Raw genomic sequence first — 22,414 nt, forward strand, 5'->3', positions numbered from 1 at the left:
TGTCAATTTTAATGAAAAAATTAGGGCCACTGGAAGAATAATAGTTTAGCAGAATTAATATTTTACATGATTAATTAAATATTATTTTATCTTTAAACCAACATTCTCACAGCATTGGTCTCATAAGAGTAAATGAGGTGTCATTTGTATCTATTATTTTTGAAATGTCTATTTTGCAAAATTTTAAGAGTGAGGCATGATTTTGGAAGGAAAGATGTTTTCATTAATGGCTTAGATTTCTGACATTGCTTATAAGTAAGAATTATTTGAGAGGTCCTAACAAATAATAATAATTAAGAATTAAAAGAAGCTTTATTTGAAAGAAAACATTGATTCATGCTATGGTTTCCTCTTTGTATATAACCCAAAGATTACAGGGTACTAAATATCACTTGAGAGATGAATATACCCGAAATAGCAAATAGCACTAATTATGTAAATATATTTTTTAGCAAGAGAAACACGTTTTTGTGGATTTATTAATCCTAGGAAAAGAGAAGAAAAAGCCATTATAGGGGGAAAATAACGAGAAAAAGAGAGAGCAACCAGGAGAAGATATTGAAAAAGCACTGAAGCTCAAGCACAGATTTACTAGGTATCAGATGAACCAGTGATTAGGCTTATCATAAGACCAAAAAATACCTGCCTACTAGTTCTTGTGTTACTTAATATTATCTTGTTAAAAATATTTTTGGGGTATTCTCTTAACTTACTGGTATTAGTGAAGCAGGGTGTTTCCCCTATCTCTTCATGAAACTCACAGCAGGAGTACCTCGTTTACTCAGCCCGCTGCTCTCAACTACTTGCAGGAGGGAGTGCATAAGTGAACGAACCAGGACCTGGAGTGCATGAGTGCTAGAACCGGCTGGCCTGGCCCCTCTGTCACCCACGGCATCAAATTCTCTGATGTCCAGCCATAGTCTTTGATGTCCACCTGCTTCTCCCCTCTGCTGGCTGAGCCTGGGGTCTTTATAAGGCACAGGATGGGGTGAGTCAGGGCCATGGGTGGTTTAAGAAAAGGCAGCATTCCAGTGGGAAAACATGGATATAAGTTCTCACTTTGGGCCCCATCTCAGGCTTTTTGGCTTGAGAGTGGAATTTCGCCAGGGACCCACCCCTCTCTGCCTAGAATTATTCTGCCTCCTGTTGCTATCAGTAGTATAATTTGGTAAAACCATTCTTGAGGGCATTTGGCAAAATATACACAAAGCCTTAAAACCCAGCATGTTTTGTTCACTCTAATTCTTTTTTCCTGGAGAAACATGCACACCACATAAGCATGTTTTCTAATGTGAATAAATGGAAGTGACCTAAAATTCTGATGATAGAAAATTAGATAAATAATCTATAATATATTCAGAAGATTGAATACTCTGTAGCTATTAAATAAAGGTTATAGAAGATTAATTATATGGGAAAAATTGTCATAATAAATTAAATAAATGTAGCTATTTCATAGTGCTAGAGCTCACAGCACTAGAAAAGTGTGAAGAATCTAAAAGTCGTATATAATGCACTGGAAGGAAGAAATACAACTTTGCTGAAGGATGCCTGAAAATATTGATTGTGTGTTTCATTGATTTCTACTAGGTCAGAAGGAAACTACTTGCTCAAAAGGAGACCAGAGGAATGAAAATGTGTAAGACTTTGATTTGTTCATTCATTATTCATTTACTTATTCATCTATTCATTCAGCCATCACTTTTCAAATGCCTACCACACGCCAAGCACTGGGCTAGATACAAAGCATGACTGAAGAGTGAGGAGTGATGAAACTAGATAAGCACAAAGAAATGGCTCAAGAAGATTCTCTACACACCTTGTACATGATTTGGGGTAATATTTCGGGCAACGAGGAGTCATTGATGAATTTTTGGTAGGGAGATGACAAGGTTAGATTTTTACATTAGACCATCTTGGCAGCAGTTGGGAGGATGGACCATAGGAGGAGAGGACTAAAGTATGTAGTAATTAGGCTTTTGGGGTAGTAAAGTGAGCACCAGGGAGGCCTGGAACCAAGGCAGTTGCCCAGGATATGGAAACAAGGGCAAATATTCAAAAGATACTTAGGAATTATAATTCAACATAGAGACTAATTGTTTATACAGTGCACAGGAATGGACATAATTTTTGATACATCTTGGGTTTTTAATTTGGATGGAGAACAGAAGAGTTTGGCAAAATATTTTGAATAGCACTCTATGGCACTTCATACTTTTTTAGTATCTCTGTATACATATATGTGCCTAGATACAAACTCTATCGTAGGAGCTTTTTCAATACAGAGAAGCTGGTTTTAATCCTCTACTATGGACGTTTTTTTGTTGTTCACCTCACTCTCTATGGCTTCCTTTGATAAAGTCAGACATTTGCCACTGAAGTTTAAACTTCTAAAATTTCTGATGGAAATGTAGAATGAGATAATAAAAATGAACATTCATGGAGCACTGACAGTGTACCCAGGTCTAGGCTAAGTATTTTACACATATTATACAATTTATTTATTACAACAACATTAGGTAGGCATGCTCACTTTACAGATGAGAAAATGAAGCTCTGAGAAATGACCACTTGCCCAAAATTATACAACTAGTAAGTTGCTCAGCCAGAATTTGAACCAAGGTTTTCACTTTTAAACTTATATCCTCGAAACTCCATCAATTACCATCTGAAATTTCAGACATTCTTAGAAACCATATCTTTCCGTAGGCATTATGGATGAGTTTTGGTGATTTGAGTGGCAGTGTGATCTGATGGCAAGGTCATTGAACTGAGGGTTGAGAGTCTAAATTCCTAGTTTGAGCCAGACAACACATTTTTTTATGTGTGTGACCTTGACTAAGTTACTTAACAGCTCTGGGTTTCATTTCCTTCATTTTAAAAATAAGCAGATTGAATTAGGAGTCACTTCCAAGCTGTTATTGTATTTGTAACTTGAGAAATTTGAAATTTCTCTTTTCACCCACATAGGACAGGGTTTCAAAGCCAAATATAGTTCTATATACTAATGAAATTTGCTTATTTCAAATGCAGAAAAGCTACATTCTGATCAGTTTTGAGTATCAGTTTTCTCATCTGTAAAATGGAATAATATTAATACATAGCAGTGTTACTGTGAAGATTGAATACAAAATTATAATCCTAAGTGGTTTTCACTAGTTCAGTCATCAGAAAACTAAAACAACAAATAAAAATGTCTGTGTTGGCCGGGTGCGGTGGCTCACGCCTGTAATCCTAGCACTTTGGGAGGCTGAGGCAGATGGATCACCTGAGGTCAGGAGTTCGAGACCAGCCTGGCCAACATGGTGAAACTCCATCTCTACTAAAAATACAAAAAGTTAGCCAGGTGTGGTGGCAGGAACCTGTAATCCCAGCTACTCGAGAGGCTGAGGCAGGAGAATGGCTTGAACCGAGGAGGCAGGGGTTGCCGTAAACTGAGATTGTGCCACTGCACTCCAGCCTGGATGACAGAGCAAGAACGCAGTCTCAAAAAAAAAAAAAAAAAAAAAGTCTGTGTATATTTATCTGTATCTGGTCTACATAAATATTATTAGATTAAAAAATGAAGTAAGAAGTAATTTGATAAAATTCATTATTCCCCTAGGCCTCTAAGACTTCAAATAATAAGGGGAAATAAGCAAAGTTAGAATTTTTCTATTGTTCTGATTTACATCAGGATTCAGGAATTATTTACAATTAACTTTCTATACTTGTCCCTCATTGATCACTTGATGCATATGCTTTTCTGGAATTGGATTGTTATCCAAGCATGGCAAATTAAACTTCCGATTTAACAATTAAAACCATCAGGTTGACGAATGAGACAGTGAGGCTGATTTATTCTGGGTTAGATTCTGGCTCCCAGGCATAAATGAGACTTTCTTTGTTTTCAAGAGAAGCCTGGCAGGCTGGCTCAGGTGGCACAAGCCTGTTACTGATCTCGACCTATCACAGTCTCCAGGCATCTCCACTGAACGAATGATGATCCTAACGGTATTCAGAAACAAGTCACTTATGATGATGCCAAAGTCATTCTCCCTTCATGGCCATTAAAGACTGGTTTATTACTCAGAAAAAGTAACTATCTGGAATAAGCTTTTAATTGGCCTCTCAATAGATATATAGAGAGATTAGACGGATTTTATAAATTAGTCTTTAGGTTTCTCTTTGGACTACTCATACTAAGTGAAACCTTCTATTAAAATACACATACAGTCCTCTAATTACATGAGAGAATTATGTTACAAAACACATACCTTTGGAATCAGACAGATGTGGGATCAAATTTTCACTTCAAGATTTACTAGTAGTTATATGCCTTGTGTATTAGTCCCTGCTTACACTGCTGTAAAGACATACCTGAGACTGGGTAATTTAAAATAAAGAGGCTTAATTGGCTCATGGTTTGGTGGGCTGTATGAGCTTCTGCTTTTGGAAGACCTCAGGAAATTTACAATCACAGCAGAAGGCAAAGGGGAAGCAAGCATGTCTTCATATTGCTGGCAGGAGAGAGAGAGAAAGAAAGGGAGACAGAGAGGTGCTACACACTTTTAAACAACCAGATCTCATGAGAACTCTATCACGAGAACAGCAAGGAGGAAGTCCACCTCCATGATTCAATCACCTCTCACCAGGCCCCTCCTTCAACACTAGGATCTACAATTTGACATGAGATTTGGGTGGGGACACAAAGCCAAACCATATCACCTTGGTTATATAATTTCTACCTTACTTACATAACTTAACCTCTCTGAGCATCAGTTTATCATCCTGGAAGTAGAAAAATATAACGAATATTAACACCTACCTTACGGGATTATTTTAAAGATTAAGAGTAATGAATAAAGTGCCAAGCAGGCCCCCTGGCACATAGTAGACACACAGTAAATGGTAGCTTCCATAAAAACTGGAGTGCTGTGGTTTGAATGCTTTTGTCCCCTTCAAAATTTATGTTTTGGAAACTTAATCCCTAATGCAACAGTGTTGAGAGTTGTCACATTTTAGGAGGCGATTAGGTCATGACAGTTCTGCCCTCATGAATGTATCAGTGACACTATAAAAAGGGCTTATGGGCTTCCTCTCTTTCTCTTTTCTGTCAGGGGAGGACACAGTGTTGCTTCTGTCTAAAGGATACAGCAACAAGGAGCCATCTTGGAACCAGAGAGTTATTGGTTTTCAGTCTCCAGAACTGTGAAAAAAACATTTCTGTTCTTTAGAGTTTACCTAATCTGTGGTATTCTGATAGAGTAGCACAAAACAAAGACACAGAATAATCTCTGTTACAGTCCAGGCCTCTTCCTTTAGCAGTCATTGCATGTGAGAGTATCTAGAAAATACAAACATAGTTCATAGTCATTTGGGACATTTTATTAATGTTGTGAAGTAAGACCTCTATATGGAAGAGAGAAATGTGACACCTCAAGCATCTTCTAGAAGTTCAATATTTATCACCCCAAAACCTTCTTTCCTCACTAAATAGGTACAGAGGTCATTCTTAAATCTAACTTTTCTGAAATCATGCCTTCTTTCTAATGTCCGTGGAAAACAGAAACAGCATCTGTGGATAATTCCCAGCCATCTTGGATTTCTGAAACAAGATTGACATCTTATCTACATTTAACTAATTAAAAAGAAAACAGAGAATAAAAAAGATACTCCAAAAAAATTAAACCAGCTTAATAGAAGGACCTTATTAAAAGACAGTATATATGCCAATATCAGGACATTCAATCTATTCTACTTTTAGCTAAGTGTTGAATTCCCACAGTCAGGAGGTAGATGAATTGCTAAACATTCTTGTTTGTCTGCATGATTTGCTTCATTGTTTTAATAATAAGCCTCATGACCTTAAAGTATGTTACAAAAATCTCCCTCCCATTCCTCACTGTATCATCAGTAGTCACCAGATAACAAGTTTCAATCATTAATATGCAACAGTATACTGAGAGTACAGCAGAATTATAAATAAACATACATACAAAAATATTTCATAATTCATTTCCAGTAACTGAGTGCCTTCCATCACCAGGATTCCTGTTCCTTTGCTTCAGAATAATATTCCTCTATATATCAGATAGTCTTAAGTACCTACCACAAACAAAGGCACTGTTTTGATGACAGAGACACTGCTGTTAAGGGAAGAGGGTCCGGGGGAGAGTGAGAAAAGAAAATGTTCTCAGATCATTAATCCTTTTTACTTTTTCTTTTTTAATTGCAAATGTTTTCACTTCCACAAAAATACTGAATGTGTATTTCCCACTAATGTACAAAAGGGAATTTTCTGAGACCTATCCTAGAGGAAAAATAAAACTGTCAAAGAGACTTCTATTGCTAAAAGATTAATATTATGATAATTACTTTCTAAGATGTAAATTAAGAAAGCGCCAAAATAGTCTCTTGCTGACTTTACATCTCTATAAAATGCAGCCAAGCTGACATCTATGTTGTATCTGGGGTAATCTGACTTACTTGGCTCCCAGGGCTGCTGGAGGTGTGTGTCAGCAATTTCTTTATCAGTTCTTACCTTCCAGAGATTTCTAACTCTTCACAATGCAATCATGAATATTCACTGGAAGCCAAAATTGCACAAATTGAGTCCCAGCAGAGTACTGTACTAGTGTGTATGGCTAATAACTCGAAATCAAGATTCCCTAAAATGTTTCAGCAGAGTTTTGTAAAAGAAACTAAGCGATTTAGCAAAAGTTAAACAACAAAACCCTAATCAATATTCATCACTCTTGAATAACAGAAAAAGGAGCACTGGTCAGTATGTTGAAGGATATGAATTAAAGCACTCCTTCCTCTATTTAGTAGGTTTAATACTAACCTTTAGGCAAGTCATTTCACCTTTCTAAGATCTGTTTGCTCCTAAGATGGGAATAAGCCTTCTTAGATTTTAAACATTGGACTAGTATCTTAACCACTCAAGAATTTGATTTCTTAATCTGTAAAGTAGGAATAACGATTCTTACCTTATTTAACACCTTACACAATGTCAAGAAGAGTCGTGTATCTGGTCTACCCAGTTTGGTCATGGTTTCTAACCAAAAAGACATATTGGTTACACCTGGACTCGGGTAGATTGCCTTAACAACACCTGAGTGCTTTCTTCACTTGGTCTTCTACTGGAAACAAAGAAGGACTAACTCCACATCAGGAAGTAAACTCAAGCCATTACTAATCCTTAACGTAAATACAAAGATACCTCGTAGAGCACAGCTGTAGCCATGGCATGTTAATTATCCGGGATATTAGATGTGAAGATATTCCTGTCTTATTCACAAAGTGCATATTTATACACACAAGAACTCTTCAACAAAAGATTATCTTTTATGGAAATAACGTGGTCTTTTTTATTAAAATTATTCTAGAGTGATGTGGTTTTAACTATCAATCTCTCTGTTGTTGCAGGGTATAACCAGGAGTTGCGAAGTGGACGTAGTTGTTCCTGTCTCAATCTAGATCATCTTTGCTTTTTGCTTCTGCTTTGTGCTATCCCTCTTCCTGTACCTCAATTCTAGCTGGTGAGTTTGAATATCAGGTCTGATTTACCTCTATAGCATTCTTAGTCTCTTAAACTGCAATTGTACAAAGTTCAGCCATCTAGACTGTGGGTTTTTCCTTGACTACAACAGAACCTATAAACAAAGTTCCTATTTGCTATTGTAGAAAATCATAAACTTAAGAACGGAAAAAAGGGTTATTGCCCTTTGAGATATTTATGGGGACTCACTTTGCCTGCTATAGTGAGATTCCTTTTATAAGCACCTCTGGTTTTTAAATGGGAAAGAACTATATTTCAAGTAAATACTCCCTGGAAGCATCTTCCCCATTACTCAAATATCTTGTGCCCAAGGCTACACAGGCTAAGATAAAAGCTCTCCATTTGGGACAAAAGATTTACCCTGACCTGGGGTTACAAATGGGTTTTTTAGACAACTAAACAGTGCACAAAACTGTTAGAAAAAAATCCCCAAATGTAGGAGCTGTGTTTCTTTCTTAAGAGAGGCAATGCTCTCACAGAAGCCAAGAGTTTATCTCTCCCCTTCTTGGCTCCCATCAGCACTCAGATGGTTTGCTGGCTGTTTCTCCTACCCCGAACTGCTTGAGGAAGCAACAGTGTTTTATTCATACAATATGTTTGGTGCTTAGCATAGTGAGTAGCACACAATGGGCACTTACTAAATGTGTGTTGATTGATTACAGGCATGGATTCTAATACATGCAGAAGATATGAATGAGCACCAACCATGTCCACGGTTTTTCAAAATGCAATTCTTGATAGATAGTTGTATCTTATGATATGATTCTGACTTCCCCTCTCTAAAATGCAGTGTAGAGTTAAATATTCTGCTTTAGATTTTACTGTATATAATTTTCCAACATACCACAATAGTAAATGTACTCTGGAATGCAAATCCAGTAATTAAGCTAGGTGTGCTGCAAAGCTGGCAATGTCTTTGAAAACATATTTTCTAGAGAGTAGGCCTAGCTTAGATTTTTCCGCCTAATTTCCATTCTGTTCAGACAGGCTTCATGAGCAGTAACTTTTCCTTCATTATGGGTGCTTTGTTTATTATTTTTTAAATTCTTCCCACAGACAGGTCATTACTAACCAGCTAATGAGCTATTCTTTACATATGATTTATATGAAAGCAGCAGAAAATATGCCCTATTAAGATTCGCTGCAGAATATATCCCCTTAAAAAGAGGTGGCCTGGAGAATAGCATGAACCCAGGAGGCGGAGCTTGCATTGAGCAGAGATCGCGCCACTGCACTCCAGCCTGGGCGAAAGAGCAAGACTCCGTCTCAAAAAAAAAAACAAAAAAAAAACCAAAAAAAAAACAGTTGGCCTAATATAATAAATGTGGAAACAGTCTTGGTAAGGAATATTACCTGATATAGAAGTTTTCATAAATAAGCCCTAGTTTGTGATGTTGAGAACTGATCTTTTCCTTGGACCTGTGCCATTGAGCCCAGTTCTGGCTCCCACAGTGCAGGTCTTCTGTGTGTGCAGAACAAGTGCATGTGGCTTTGAAGTTGCCATACACCATATGAATGAAAAGACAGAAAGAGTCCTTAAATAATTAACTGCTATATTAGATCTGCAGATGTTACAGTCAAACACATGCAGTGCACGCTTGCATGACACGCAGCAGTGGTGTCTGGAGGTAACTGTTCATCTACTAGGAAAGTATTACATAATTGATTAAAATAAGCTTAGGGAGTTGGCACAGCATACCCCTATGCTTTTGCCAATGGCTGAGCCAGAGATTGAGATGCATTTTGAAAATACAGAAACCCAGTTTTGTTGGAATTAGTTATCAAATTAATTCAAGAGCTTAAGAAACTTGACAACTATCATACAAAGTAAGTAACAAAACCCAAGACAGGCTGATTATCAATCTATGGTCTTAAGCACAATTTGCTATTAGACACTAGCTTCCCAGCCTGACTCCAAGTCTAGCTTTCATTCTCTCTGCAGTCCCTTCCAGGGAATTCCCTGTAGGATTTCCCCACAGAGCCCCTCCAGATAAATAGAGCTTCCCCAGTTAATCAGGCTGCTAAGATAGTCAGGCTTGGACCAGGACTCCTGCTTACTGGAGAATACAATAGACGTATACAACGTGGCCCTGCTGGGAAGAAACTTATAGTCTGCTGAAGAAGATCAGCCTATGGTTTAAACAGTAAGACATATGAAATGGTAGATTATTAAAATGAAAGTATGAGCCTGGGGTTTCAGAAGTTTAAGATAGAGATTCCATGATGACTAAAGTGATTTTTGAAGACTCTATGGAAGAGTTCAAATTTAGATTGAGACTTTAAAGATAAGTGGAATAAACAAGAAAGGCTATGGGATAAGAGATGAGAGAAAAAGTAGACTTACTGAGTCTCTGAGTTGCCATACGTCTTCTTGGTCACAGTCTGTATCCTCTCTGAAGCAATGATTTTCCCCGTGCTACTGTTAAACAGATAACCATAAAACCTCTTGCTTGTACATGTTCAACAATTAAAAAAAACAAAACAAAAAACTCCCTTCTGTAGCTTTTAGCTTTACTGTTGGACACTGTTCATGACTATCATTGTGAGAAAATGCTTCTGATTTCCCTATAACTTGCCCTCATTGTCCCTAGTTTTGCCATCTGGAGTAGCATAGAACCAGTCTGTTGCATGAGGAAAGGCACAGAGCCAGGAATGAGCACTATGCCTTCCTGAGACATTAAGGGGTAATGTTCTGATTATAGTGGAAGATTTACTTGGAAGACTTAATTAGATAAGTCCACAGAAGCTAGGAAAGTAGCGTGGGGGAGGAGTTTGAAGGAGGAGAAGGTAAAAGAGGAAGAGATGAAGTCAGCAGCTATTATGTATCAAATGCTATTCCTTTTGCAGCAAATACTTATTGAATGCCTACTATTATTTCAGACAGTCTACTAGGACTTGGGAATGTGACAATGAAGAAGGTAAATATTGTGTCTGTTGTAGTAACCAAGATAGACTACATTATGCAACCCCAAATCTCTGTAGCTTAACACACAGAAAACTTACTTCTAACACATACCACAGGTCCAGTGCAGGACATCAGGGAATTCTATTTCATGTAGTCACTCAGGGGCCTAAACTGATGGAGGCTCCATGTCAAGCTACATTGCCATGATCATTAGAGCAAGACAAGGAGAACTGGATAAGGGAATCAGCTACTGAAGCTTCTACCCAGAATGACCATATCACATCTGTTCACAGATGATGGCCCAAAGCAAGAAATATAACCACAACTATCTTCCAAGTTGAAAGGAAGTTCAATCTTCTGGCGCACTTGGCAGGTCAATTGGAATATTTAATAGAGAATACTGATTACTACCATATCTGACATTATGGAACTTGGAACATAGGTAATTAGGTGAAAACAGGCAAGTTTACAGGCAGTTATGATCAGTACAGTCAGTGCTATGATACAGGAAGATCTGTGGGAGGAGCACCTAACTCAGATTTTTGGAATAGTCAAAAAAGAATTAAAAGAAAAACTGGTAAAGCCAGAAAGATGGGTACAAATGTAATTTAATAAAGAAGTAATTGAGACAGGGACTGGCAGGAATTTAGACCTGTAAACACCTAAAGACAAAGTATGTTAGAGGATCCAATTAAAAATAGCTGGATAACGGTGTTGCGGAGAGGTGTGCTTGGTAAAATTGGAGAAGCAAGCATTGCTCAAACCATGCAGAGGCGTTGTCAGCCTCACTGATGAGTTAGTGTTTAATCCTGAGAACAGTGAGGGACCATTTGCTAGACTTGAAAAAGATCTCTCGTTGAAGTGTGAAAGATGGATTGTGGTAGGGGGTGACAGTATTCTATTTGCAAGATACTTCCAGTACTTAACATATCCACAGGGTAGTTGTTATTATTTCCACTTCACAGATAAAAAAAAAAATCAAAGTTTTAGAAAGGGTAAGTATCTTCACAAAGATCATAAGGTTGTTAAGCAGATGCATTCAGAAGGGAGAGTAGAAGAGACTCAAAACCTGAAATACATGTGGTATCGAAGTCCATGCTTTATGGACTTCATTATGATGTTGCCTCCTGATCATTCTAGAATATAATAACAGCACAAGAAGTGTTTCCATCATGATGAACTTATAACCTAACCTCTTGACCAAAGAGTGGCTTTAATTCACAGGGGAAGTTGGCATAGAAGTGTTTATACTTTACATTTTACCTCATTGACCTGGGTGAATGGGTCAGCATTTGGAAAGGGATGAGGAGACTTCCCCATCACCTCCTCAGTTTCTGTAGGTCATAGGATAAGAGTAGCAATGCTCTTAGTGAGAGAAACTCTCAGGAAAAAAAAATGAGGCTATAATAGGCACTGCTTCAAGTGAACAGTGAGATTTTTCTCCTTGTCAGAAGTGTCTGCTCAATCTAGGAACTAAAGACCAGCCTGGGTGGCTTTTGCCTTTCACAGCTCAAAATAGCAAAAGGCCTGGATGAATAAATACAGTGAGATCTGACAAGCCGGTAAAGAGGACAGCTTACTTTCTGTACCTCCCTTGGTACCACAATCCAAGGATGAGATACAACTAAAGTTGATTTCCATATATCACACTGCAATCTTTTCTAAGATTGATTTTCAAAATTGTTGCTCATGGGGGTGTCATTTGTTCAAATACATAGCCCAAGGTTGTCCTTCACTTGAGATTCCAGTTGTTCTCAGAAGCTGCCTTTGAATCAAAGTTCTAGTTTTCAATTTTTGCAATTGCCTTTGCACTTTCCCTCATGCTTCCAGGGGTCCAGGTTAATAATGTTGGCAGCTTCCAGTGTTTGATCAGTTATTTATGCTATCTTAAAATAAGTACTAACTGTGCATTTCTCTGGTATAATTTTGATAAGATTTGTTTTAGCTAAAACAAAAATTAAAATGTACAACACAATTCATTAATGGTTACTGAAAGTCTTCAATGCATTAAAACATTTGAATTTAAAATAGGTTATTATGATAGAGATTTGTATGTGTGTAGATGAGAAAAATTTGGAAGATGTTTACATATAGTGATCATCATATAATTAGCTTCTTTGGGAAAAGAATTATCTTATTCACTGTTCACACATGGAGATACTCGGAGGGTATGAATTGAACAAATGAACAATTTGAGTTGCTAGTAGAAGTGATAATAATCCCTTTATATTTCTCTACCACTTGAACTATTTGCTGAATTGAATAATCTCATCTTTAATCTCATTTGAATATTTTGAATATCCTATGAAGTATATGGGCTTGATGTTGTTATCCCTATCAGGGAAGATCCTGCATCTATCTGATCATGGATAAAAGGAATTTAAATACAGATCTTTTCATAACCACTCCACTGCACCAGGCATAATCTTCAGCATTGCTTTAAAAACAATTACTTGATTTAAGAAAAATTGTGAATAGATACAGGTTTTCTTTGCCTTCTGAACCCTATCATTCAAATACCCTTTTTTACCTTGGGAATTTCTAGTGAAGCCTGTGTGAAGCCCTCTGAACGCTTTTTCCTCTTAGGTATTCTCTCCTCAAAGCTTCTTCTCAGAAAGGATCTGAGAAACGCTGTCATACCAAATCATAGCTTAATAGTGACCTCTTTTGGAAGGTTTTGTTTTTAGCAGAGTATATTACACAATCTGGTACTGTTCATTGTCTTCCCTGGTCTTAAAGTGCAGCTGGTGTGTCATATCACTATACAAGAAGCTCGTAAGAGCCAGCTCACTATGGTCAAGATCCTTGGACCAGGGGCTGGCCCAGATTGCCCTCCTGCTTGTCACCTTGACCTGCTCTTATAGTGCATGCCTTCCATGGCATCATAATGTGGACCCTCCTATGTGACTCAAAACCTTCCTATTTTTGTCGACTATTTGGACATTTTTCTGCAGCTTCCCTACATCACTTAGTCAGGATAGATAACCTGCAGCTTCCCTACATCACTTCCCATTTTTCTGCAGCTTCCCTACATCACTTAGTCAGGATAGATAACCCACTGTTAGCAGATACATATCAAATAGGTATCATTTCTGCCCACCATCAACAGCAGGATTTCTGGCATCAACCACCAATAGGAGGAGTTGGGGAAAATAAAAGAACATTCTAGAGCTTCTGATATCACATTTGTTCTGCATCTGCTTAAGACTTATGGCTATAACCTGTTTATCATAGCTGATTTCTTCAGTGAATGGAAGGATGTAAAAACTGCTTAAAATATTGATAGCATCCTTTCCACAAGCTCTTGTTTATCTGCCTTTTGTCCTCCCTACTCACTGCCCCTGTATCTTCATTGTTCTAATACTCACTGCTTCCAATTCCAGCTCGCCAACTCCAAACACCACATTGTTTGCACAGTGTGCAAATGGCAACCTTACCTGATATCTGACCTAAACTCAGGGTTTGGCACCCCAGTCTAAGCCTATCAGCCTAGGCCCAAATTTATCCAGGAAAGGAAGATCAGAAAACCCTTATCATGTTCTTCTGGTATTTTCTAACCTTAGAATTCCTGACTCTAAAAAATTGGACATCTAACCCTTTTCCCTGCCAAAATTTCTGAGTCCAAGTAGTGCCTTGATTATTTTCTCTCCTCTCTCATATAGGCCCTGGTATAACAATGCTGATTCATACATTATGATGACAATAACAGGCAATTAAATCGAGTATTGAGATGATAATTTATGGAGTATATGAAACTTAAAATCAAAACTTAAATACACCATTATCTCCATCATAAGGAACAATTAAGATATAAAAGCAGTTTACAAAAATGAAATGTTTAGGGAAAAGTGATTGAATAATGAGTGATGATAATAAAGAATTTACAAAATATGTTTACAATCACACTTAAAACTAGGGGAAAATTACTGTTGGTATTGGAACTGAGAGATATGACCTAAAGACATATGAGATTAGGACGGAATGACAGTCACTCCAATAGAACTGTCTATTCATAGTCAGAATGAAATTTTAGAATATAAGCTGTATTTTCCCCTTCAGTCTATGTAGATTTGTTTTTCCTCCTGTGGGTTCTCTGCAAGTCAATGTAACAGTCCCAACCACTTGCCAATTAAGCAAGAGGAGAATATTATTGTAAACAAGAACAAAAAGATACTAGTACACTCAGAATACCATACCACGTATAAAGACAAAAACGGGACTCTCTTAGTCTGTTTTGCTATGACCAAATACCTGAGGCTGGGTAATTTATTTTAAAAAGAGACTTATTTGGCTCATGATTCTGGTGGCCAGAAGTTCAGAATTGAACAGCTATTTGGTGCATACCTCGTGATGCTTCCACTCATGGTGGAAAGCCCAAACTGGGGAGTGTATGAAGAGATTACATTACGGGAGAGGCTAAGAATTCCTTTTGTAGAACCATAACTATTCCATTCCCATAAGAGAGAGAGCTCACTCCGCCTGGTGGGAGGGCATTCATCTATTCATGAAGGTCCTGCTCTTATGACCCAAATACCTCCCACTATTTCCCATCTCCTAATGCTGCCTCACTAGCATGACACATTAACATGACAGTAACATGAGTTTTGCCAGAGACAAACCACATCCAAACCACAGCAGGGTCCCGCAGTCATTGTGGCTTCAGACAATTGTTGGTGTCTTTTTTGCTCCAAATACCTTTTGCCTTTTGCTGCCCAGTTCTCAATTGTACGTTATCTGTTCCCTGTTGAAATGAAGCTAAGAACAAGAATTCAGGCAAGTGCTTTCATAGTGAGAAAACATAGTTATAGTTCTTGACCTCAACAACTTATTTATTTTATTTGGGGACAATTTCAGCTGAACTGAAAGGCTGTCACTCAACACAGCTTCTGTTTATCCACATGTTCCTTGGCTAACCCATGTAGAAGATAAAACCTCTTTACCAAATTGCTATTGTAGAGGTTAGAGCTCTTGGTCTTTTAAAAGATAGCTGTCTTTATTTCACTGCCTTAAGCTAAGGTTCCAGGCTTAATGATCTGACATGTTAGTTTGTAGAATTTTATATGGCAAAGATACGACTAATTTATTTCTGTGCAAAAGGTAAAACCAAAAGTTACATTTTGCCCTGTAGGACATTCATTTTGCATCTGACCTGGAAATCTCATCCTAAGAATTTTTTGCTGAATTGTCTATAAATACACTTTCAACTGGTCTTAACATCTTACTGTTTCTCTAATGAACTGAATAAAATCTATGATATGTTCACTTCACATTTGTTTTATTATTCCTATCAGAGAATAATAATAAAACATGAGGGTCATGGTCTTAACTTTTTAAAGATTTTGCTTTAGCGGTTTTAGAAAGTGTTCCACCAAGATACTTACTTAAGTAGACTAACCTGACAGACAAGGGAAGGATAGGGAGGGAAATCAAGACTAGAATTAGAATAAAAATACCTGAGTCAACTAAACTGAATGACTTGAAAGGACTACCTCAGGGTTTTTTTAATCTCAGGCACATCTCTTCCTGACTCCCCGAATATATTGTAAGCAGCAATACAACTTTAACATTGCTTACCCTGTTTCTCTAAGTTCATTTGTTACTTTTTTCTGATTTGTAGTATTTTTTTTTTTTTCTGGTTTGCAGATGGACTACAGGTTTGTCTCTACTGGTAGCAAAATTGATAAAGTATTTGGTTTTATGATGCTACCATTTGGGATCTCTGTCAAATGATGATATTTATTTTCTGTTAGATAAAGGTAGAGAATCTGATTTGATATAATTTGTTTGCCTCTGTATCAATTGTGAGCTTAAATCAATTAAGAATTTTGTGCCTGCTGGAAAAAAGAATACATCTTTAGGATGTGGACTGGAAGGTTTATATATTGCTCTGTTTATTTTTAACCTCAGAACTGAAACTATAGAGCTTTCTCTGTATTTCTGTAATTGATAAAAACTTTATGTCTTTCACTGTATAGGTATGAAATGTTTTCCTACCCTAAGAAGATATTGATAAGTTAGATTATAACATTTTTAAATTGAAGAAATTCTGCTCTCATAGAGAGATAAATACATTTTTATAGAAATTAATGTTTCCCAAATTCAAAGAAATAAGAAAACTGAAATAATATTATAGCTTAAATATTGTAGACTTTAAAAATCTCTAGAAATTCCTAACTCAGAAATATTTTTACTTAATAATACAAGTCCACATAATTAAGGTGAATCTTTGTACATATCAAATCAGTTTAATAATTTTGATTTTTAAAAAATAAAAGATAGGTATAAGCTTTTTCCATAAGTTTATCCGTATGGAGTATAATGCAAGTATATACTTTATTTTTAAATAAGATTTGGGTTTGTTTTGTCATGAAAAGTTCAGTTACTCTGAGGTTTCTAAACTTCTTATGCTGTTTATTCATATATCAGAGAAGCCAATATTACTCCTACAAAATGTAACATAGGGAATGGACCTTCTAAGGAAATACTAAGTTTGTATCTGTGTGTATGTGAGCTAAGCCCTTGAAATAAGACTTAAGGGCTACCATGGATGTGATGCTTTAGAATTTCTGAGGTGCTTCCCATTAATTATCAAGCATAAAATATAACAGAGGGGACAAACATGCAGTGTTTACTACTAATGGGTAGAAAATAAAATTATTTTATTTAATTTTAATCTCAAGAAACAGGTATTGCAAATATTATATTCATTTTATTGAGGAGAGTGAGTCAAAAACGTTAAGTGACTTAGAAGATAACCCAGGTAATAAGTGGTGAACCTAGAAAATAAGAGATACAAAACACATCCTTCTAGCCAAGTGCTTTCTCCATTATAACAGTGGACTGTATATTTTGAGGACTACAAACTCTTAACAATATCTACATTTTGAGCATGCATCCCCTAACATGTAAATATTTGTTCACTTGCTTTATGTGTAATATTCATCTATCACATATACTATAAAAGAAAAACAACCATTTTAAATTTTGAGATATAAAAACATAGAGGAGTTCTACCCTTTTCTCCCCATAGCAAGTGAATCATCCTTACACACTTGAGGGAATGTGCTATACATTAATTTCCCATTTATAATTTGTATTATTACTTATTTGTATTATTACCTATTGTCTCAGTATATGACCAGCTTGGAGCCCCAAAGATCAAAGGAGATATGAAGAATCTAGAGAAAAATGGATTATCTCGTGTTGGCCCTAACTCCTCTACAGTTACCATTTCAGAAATATAGTCCTTATTTTTGCCTAGAAGTCTAGGTTCCAACACATTTGTCACCCTCTCGCTTGGCTAATGTGCCCAAAATGAAACATATTGCATTTGTAGCCTTTGGGCTCCACAGTGTGCTCTGAGTTCTGCTAGGACAACTAGTGTTTATGTAATCAGAAAGGCCTTGACTATGGAAACGAATCACCTCTTCCTCCGAGTTGAACGTATTTATTTTTTATGCTTATCTTCAAAACCTTTCTGTGAGGTGTGGAAATCAGATATTATTTTCCATTTAATGGGGAAGAATCCTGAGGCTCAATATTAAGTATTATTTGCCTAGTACACTTTAAATAGTAAACTATTAACAAAACTGTGTTGAATGAATGAATGAATGAGGCTAAGGAGCAGAACTCTTTCTAAAATCTAAGTTGTCCAACTTCTAGTAGTGATGGATATTTTTCTTAAAATGCAATTGCCCCAGACAAGGGAAGGATAGGGAGGGAAATCAGGACTAGAATTAGAATAAAAAGACCTGAGTCAGGTTCTAAGTCATTTCTTAGCTTTCTTACTTCAATAAGTCACTGAGCCTTAGATTCCTTAGATTCTGTAAAATGGTGTATTTAATACCTGTGTAGCCCATCTCAGAAAGCTGTTAACAAGGTCAAACTAGGCAATCCATATAAAATTGTCTAAGAATCTTATTTCCTAAATCCCCTAGATGACTGAGAGGTAGGACTTTTTTTCAAAATACCTGGATCAAGAAAGCCGTAAGTATGAAATATATTTATCAGCTATTCTGATAAAAGTATTCATCAGAATTAAGGGCTTCATTCTTCATCCAGTCACAAAATTGCATTATGATAAAAACTTTTATTCAACATGCAATATGAACTCATCACCAAATGTTATAAAAGCGTCCAAGATGTTAGGAGTCACTTCAAGGTAATTACAATCTATTTCTGAAGGTTTATTATTATAATTTATTTTTTATAGCTCTGGAGGCTCAGGGTTTGGTTTCTTCTGAGGCTTCTCTTTTTTGCTTACAGATGGCCACCTTCTCCTGTGTCCTCACATGGTCTTTTCTTTGTGAGCATGCATCTGTGGTGTCTCTTTGTGTGTCCAAATTTCCACCTCTGATAGGAACATCAGTCACATTGGATTAGGGCCCACCCCGAAAACCCCATTTTTACTTGATCACCTCTTTAAAGGCCCTATCTTCAAATACAGCCACATTCTGAGGTACTTGGTTTTAGGATTCCAATGTACATATGAATTTTGAAGGGAGACTGTTCAGCTCATAACAGAAAGATAATCTAAAAATGCATGTGTGACAAAGATGAAAAGATAAGACAGAAAACTATGCTGTATAAATTCTGATAAAAGATAATTACCAAGGATTGAAGAGACTTATGAGAACTTTTTTAGAGAAAATGAGATTTGTGGTGGGTTTTGAAGTAGAGAGAAATAAAAGAGTGGGTGCTTGCTCACAGGAAGAACAATATGGACATTTGATAGGAAAAAGGATGTAAGTGAAGTACTTGCCTTACATGGCTTATCTGCCCCTGCTGCATCTCAAGATAATAAATAATAGTATTTACTATTATGGGTAACATTTCAGGTTATAAAATATTTTCATTTACATTCACTTGATCATAGTATTCACCTCCTAATAATCTATATTACAGCAACCTAAGTGTACTGACTCCAAAACAAGTTCTTGCCACCACATGGCCTTGCCCGAGCATTATAACTTTTAAAATAACATTTGATGTCCCACTTTATACCCTTGGATAAGGTAGAGCTGAAGTGATCTGGATATCAGATGTCAAGAAGGAATGAAAACAGGATAAAGCAAATGTTATTCGAGTTGGGGGCCAAATAAACACTATGCTATTCAAATAAACCCTAAACACAATGGGCGTCTGAGCTATTTTTATTGTATGTGTTAAGATGTAATTAAGAGTTTTTTTCTCTTCATATTTTTCCTGTATATATTTGAATCTAGAGAATCCAAGTCATTCTAAAAGATATCACTCCTGTCAGCTTCCAGCTATTTTGTATAGTGTTTAATCAACTGATGAAGTTGGGTGCATGTCTTAAGATATGAAGTCATTTTGTCTGATTTGAAGTTCCTTTATTATCTATGTGATATATACTGTATATGTATTCTGTACCATGAATGCATTTATAAATTCTTTCCTCAGCAACAGCTAAGATTTTTTACAAACTCAACATTTAAAATATTTAACTAGCATAAAAGAGATGGGACATGATCAGATAGCTGGAAAAATATTACTTAAGCCATTATTAAAAAGGTCAGGATATCAGGTGTCACATGGGTCTGTAGGCTGGCAAAGCTACAAAGATAAAATTATACAGAATAACTTCATCAAAGACTTTATTTGAAACTTCTTGCTCATCTGGTAATATATCCTAAAATGCATACCGAAACGTGTACCTTACAAAAACCAATTATACTTTTTAGTAATATATCCAAAAATAAATAAAAATAACCAGAAACCTAGACAGATGTTTATGTATAAAAAAAATTATTAGACTAATATGTATAAAAGCCAAAGGGTGGTCACATTTCTGACAATATGGAAATTATTATTATTTTTTAAGGTGATTTGTTATTTCTTTATTATTATTATTATTATTATACTTTAAGTTTTAGGGTACATGTGCACAATGTGCAGGTTAGTTACATATGTATACATGTGTCATGCTAGTGTGCTGCACCCATTAACTCGTCATTTAGCATTAGGTATATCTCCTAATGCTATCCCTCCCCCCTCACCCCACCCCACAACAGTCCTCAGAGTGTGATGTTCCCCTTCCTGTGTCCATGTGTTCTCATTGTTCAATTCCCATCTATGAGTGAGAACATGCGGTGTTTGGTTTTTTGTCCTTGCAATAGTTTACTGAGAATGATGATTTCCAATTTCATCCATGTCCCTACAAAGGACATGAACTCATCATTTTTTATGGCTGCATACTATTCCATGGTGTATATGTGCCACATTTTCTTAATCCAGTCTATCATTGTTGGACATTTGGGTTGTTTCCAAGTCTTTGCTATTGTGAATAGTGCCACAATAAACATACGTATGCATGTGTCTGTATAGCAGCATGATTTATAGCCCTTTGGGTATACACCCAGAAATGAGATGGCTGGGTCAAATGGTATTTCTAGTTCTAGATCCCTGAGGAATCACCACACTGACTTCCACAATGGTTGAACTAGTTTACAGTCCCACCAACAGTGTAAAACTGTTGCTATTTCTCCACATCCTCTCCAGCACCTGTTGTTTCCTGACTTTTTAATGATTGCCATTCTAACTGGTGTGAGATGGTATCTCATTGTGGTTTTGATATGCATTTCTCTGATGGCCAGTGATGGTGAGCATTTTTTCATGTGTTTTTTGGCTGCACAAATGTCTTCTTTTGAGAAGTGTCTGTTTATGTCCTTCGCCCACTTGTTGATGGGGTTGTTTATTTTTTTCTTGTAAATTTGTTTGAGTTCATTGTAGATTCTGGATATTAGCCCTTTGTCAGATGAGTAGGTTGTGAAAATTTTCTCCCATTTTGTAGGTTGCCTGTTCCCTCTGATGGTAGTTTCTTTTGCTGTGCAAAAGCTCTTTAGTTTAATTAGATCCCATTTGTCAATTTTGGCTTTTGTTGCCATTGCTTTTGATGTTTTAGACATGAAGTCCTTGCCCATGCCTATGTCCTGAATGGTAATGCCTAGGTTTTCTTCTAGGGTTTTTATGGTTTTAGGTCTAACGTTTAAGTCTTTAATCCATCTTGAATTAATTTTTGTATAAGGTGTAAGGAAGGGATCCAGTTTCAGCTTTCTACATATGGCTAGCCAGTTTTCCCAGCACCATTTATTAAATAGGGAATCCTTTCCCCATTGCTTGTTTTTCTCAGGTTTGTCAAAGATCAGATAGTTGTAGATATGCGGCATTATTTCTGAGGGCTCTGTTCTGTTCCATTGGTCTATATCTCTGTTTTGGTACCAGTACCATGCTGTTTTGGTTACTGTAGCCTTGTAGTATAGTTTGAAGTCAGGTAGTGTGATGCCCCCAGTTTTGTTCTTTTGGCTCAGGATTGACTTGGTGATGCGGGCTCTTTTTTGGTTCCATATGAACTTTAAAGTAGTTTTTTCCAATTCTGTGAAGAAAGTCTTTGGTAGCTTGATGGGGATGGCATTGAATCTATAAATTACCTTGGGCAGTATGGCCATTTTCACGATATTGATTCTTCCTACCAATGAGCATGGAATGTTCTTCCATTTCTTTGTATCCTCTTTTATTTCCTTGAGCAGTGGTTTGTAGTTCTCCTTGAAGAGGTCCTTCACGTCCCTTGTAAGTTGGATTCCTAAGTATTTTATTCTCTTTGAAGCAATTGTGAATGGGAGTTCACTCATGATTTGGCTCTCTGTTTGTCTGTTGTTGGTGTATAAGAATGCTTGTGCTTTTTGTACACTGATTTTGTATCCTGAGACTTTGCTGAAGTTGCTTATCAGCTTAAGGAGATTTTGGGCGGAGACATTGGGGTTTCTAGATATACAATCATGTGGTCTGCAAAGAGGGACAATTTCACTTCCTCATTTCCTAACTGAATACCCTTTATTTCCTTCTCCTGCCTAATTGCCCTGGCCAGAACTTCCAACACTATGTTGAATAGGAGTGGTGAGAGAAGGCATCCCTGTCTTGTGCCGGTTTTCAAGGGGAATGCTTCC

At 36.7% G+C, this 22,414-nt stretch overlaps 1 long non-coding RNA gene across 1 annotated transcript in view; it reads left to right on the plus strand.

The window, feature by feature from the left end:
* The window catches only part of LOC104008434 (uncharacterized), a 332,847-nt gene that overhangs the window by 196,685 nt on the left and 113,748 nt on the right, over positions 1–22,414 (plus strand). The window contains exons 3-4 of the long non-coding RNA XR_010147513.1: positions 1,591–1,639; positions 7,411–7,523. This is a non-coding gene — a long non-coding RNA (uncharacterized LOC104008434). The remainder of the gene's footprint in view (positions 1–1,590; positions 1,640–7,410; positions 7,524–22,414) is intronic.

This window comes from Pan troglodytes, chromosome 9 (genome assembly GCF_028858775.2).
Source record: "Pan troglodytes isolate AG18354 chromosome 9, NHGRI_mPanTro3-v2.0_pri, whole genome shotgun sequence".
Classification (NCBI taxonomy): domain Eukaryota; kingdom Metazoa; phylum Chordata; class Mammalia; order Primates; family Hominidae; genus Pan; species Pan troglodytes.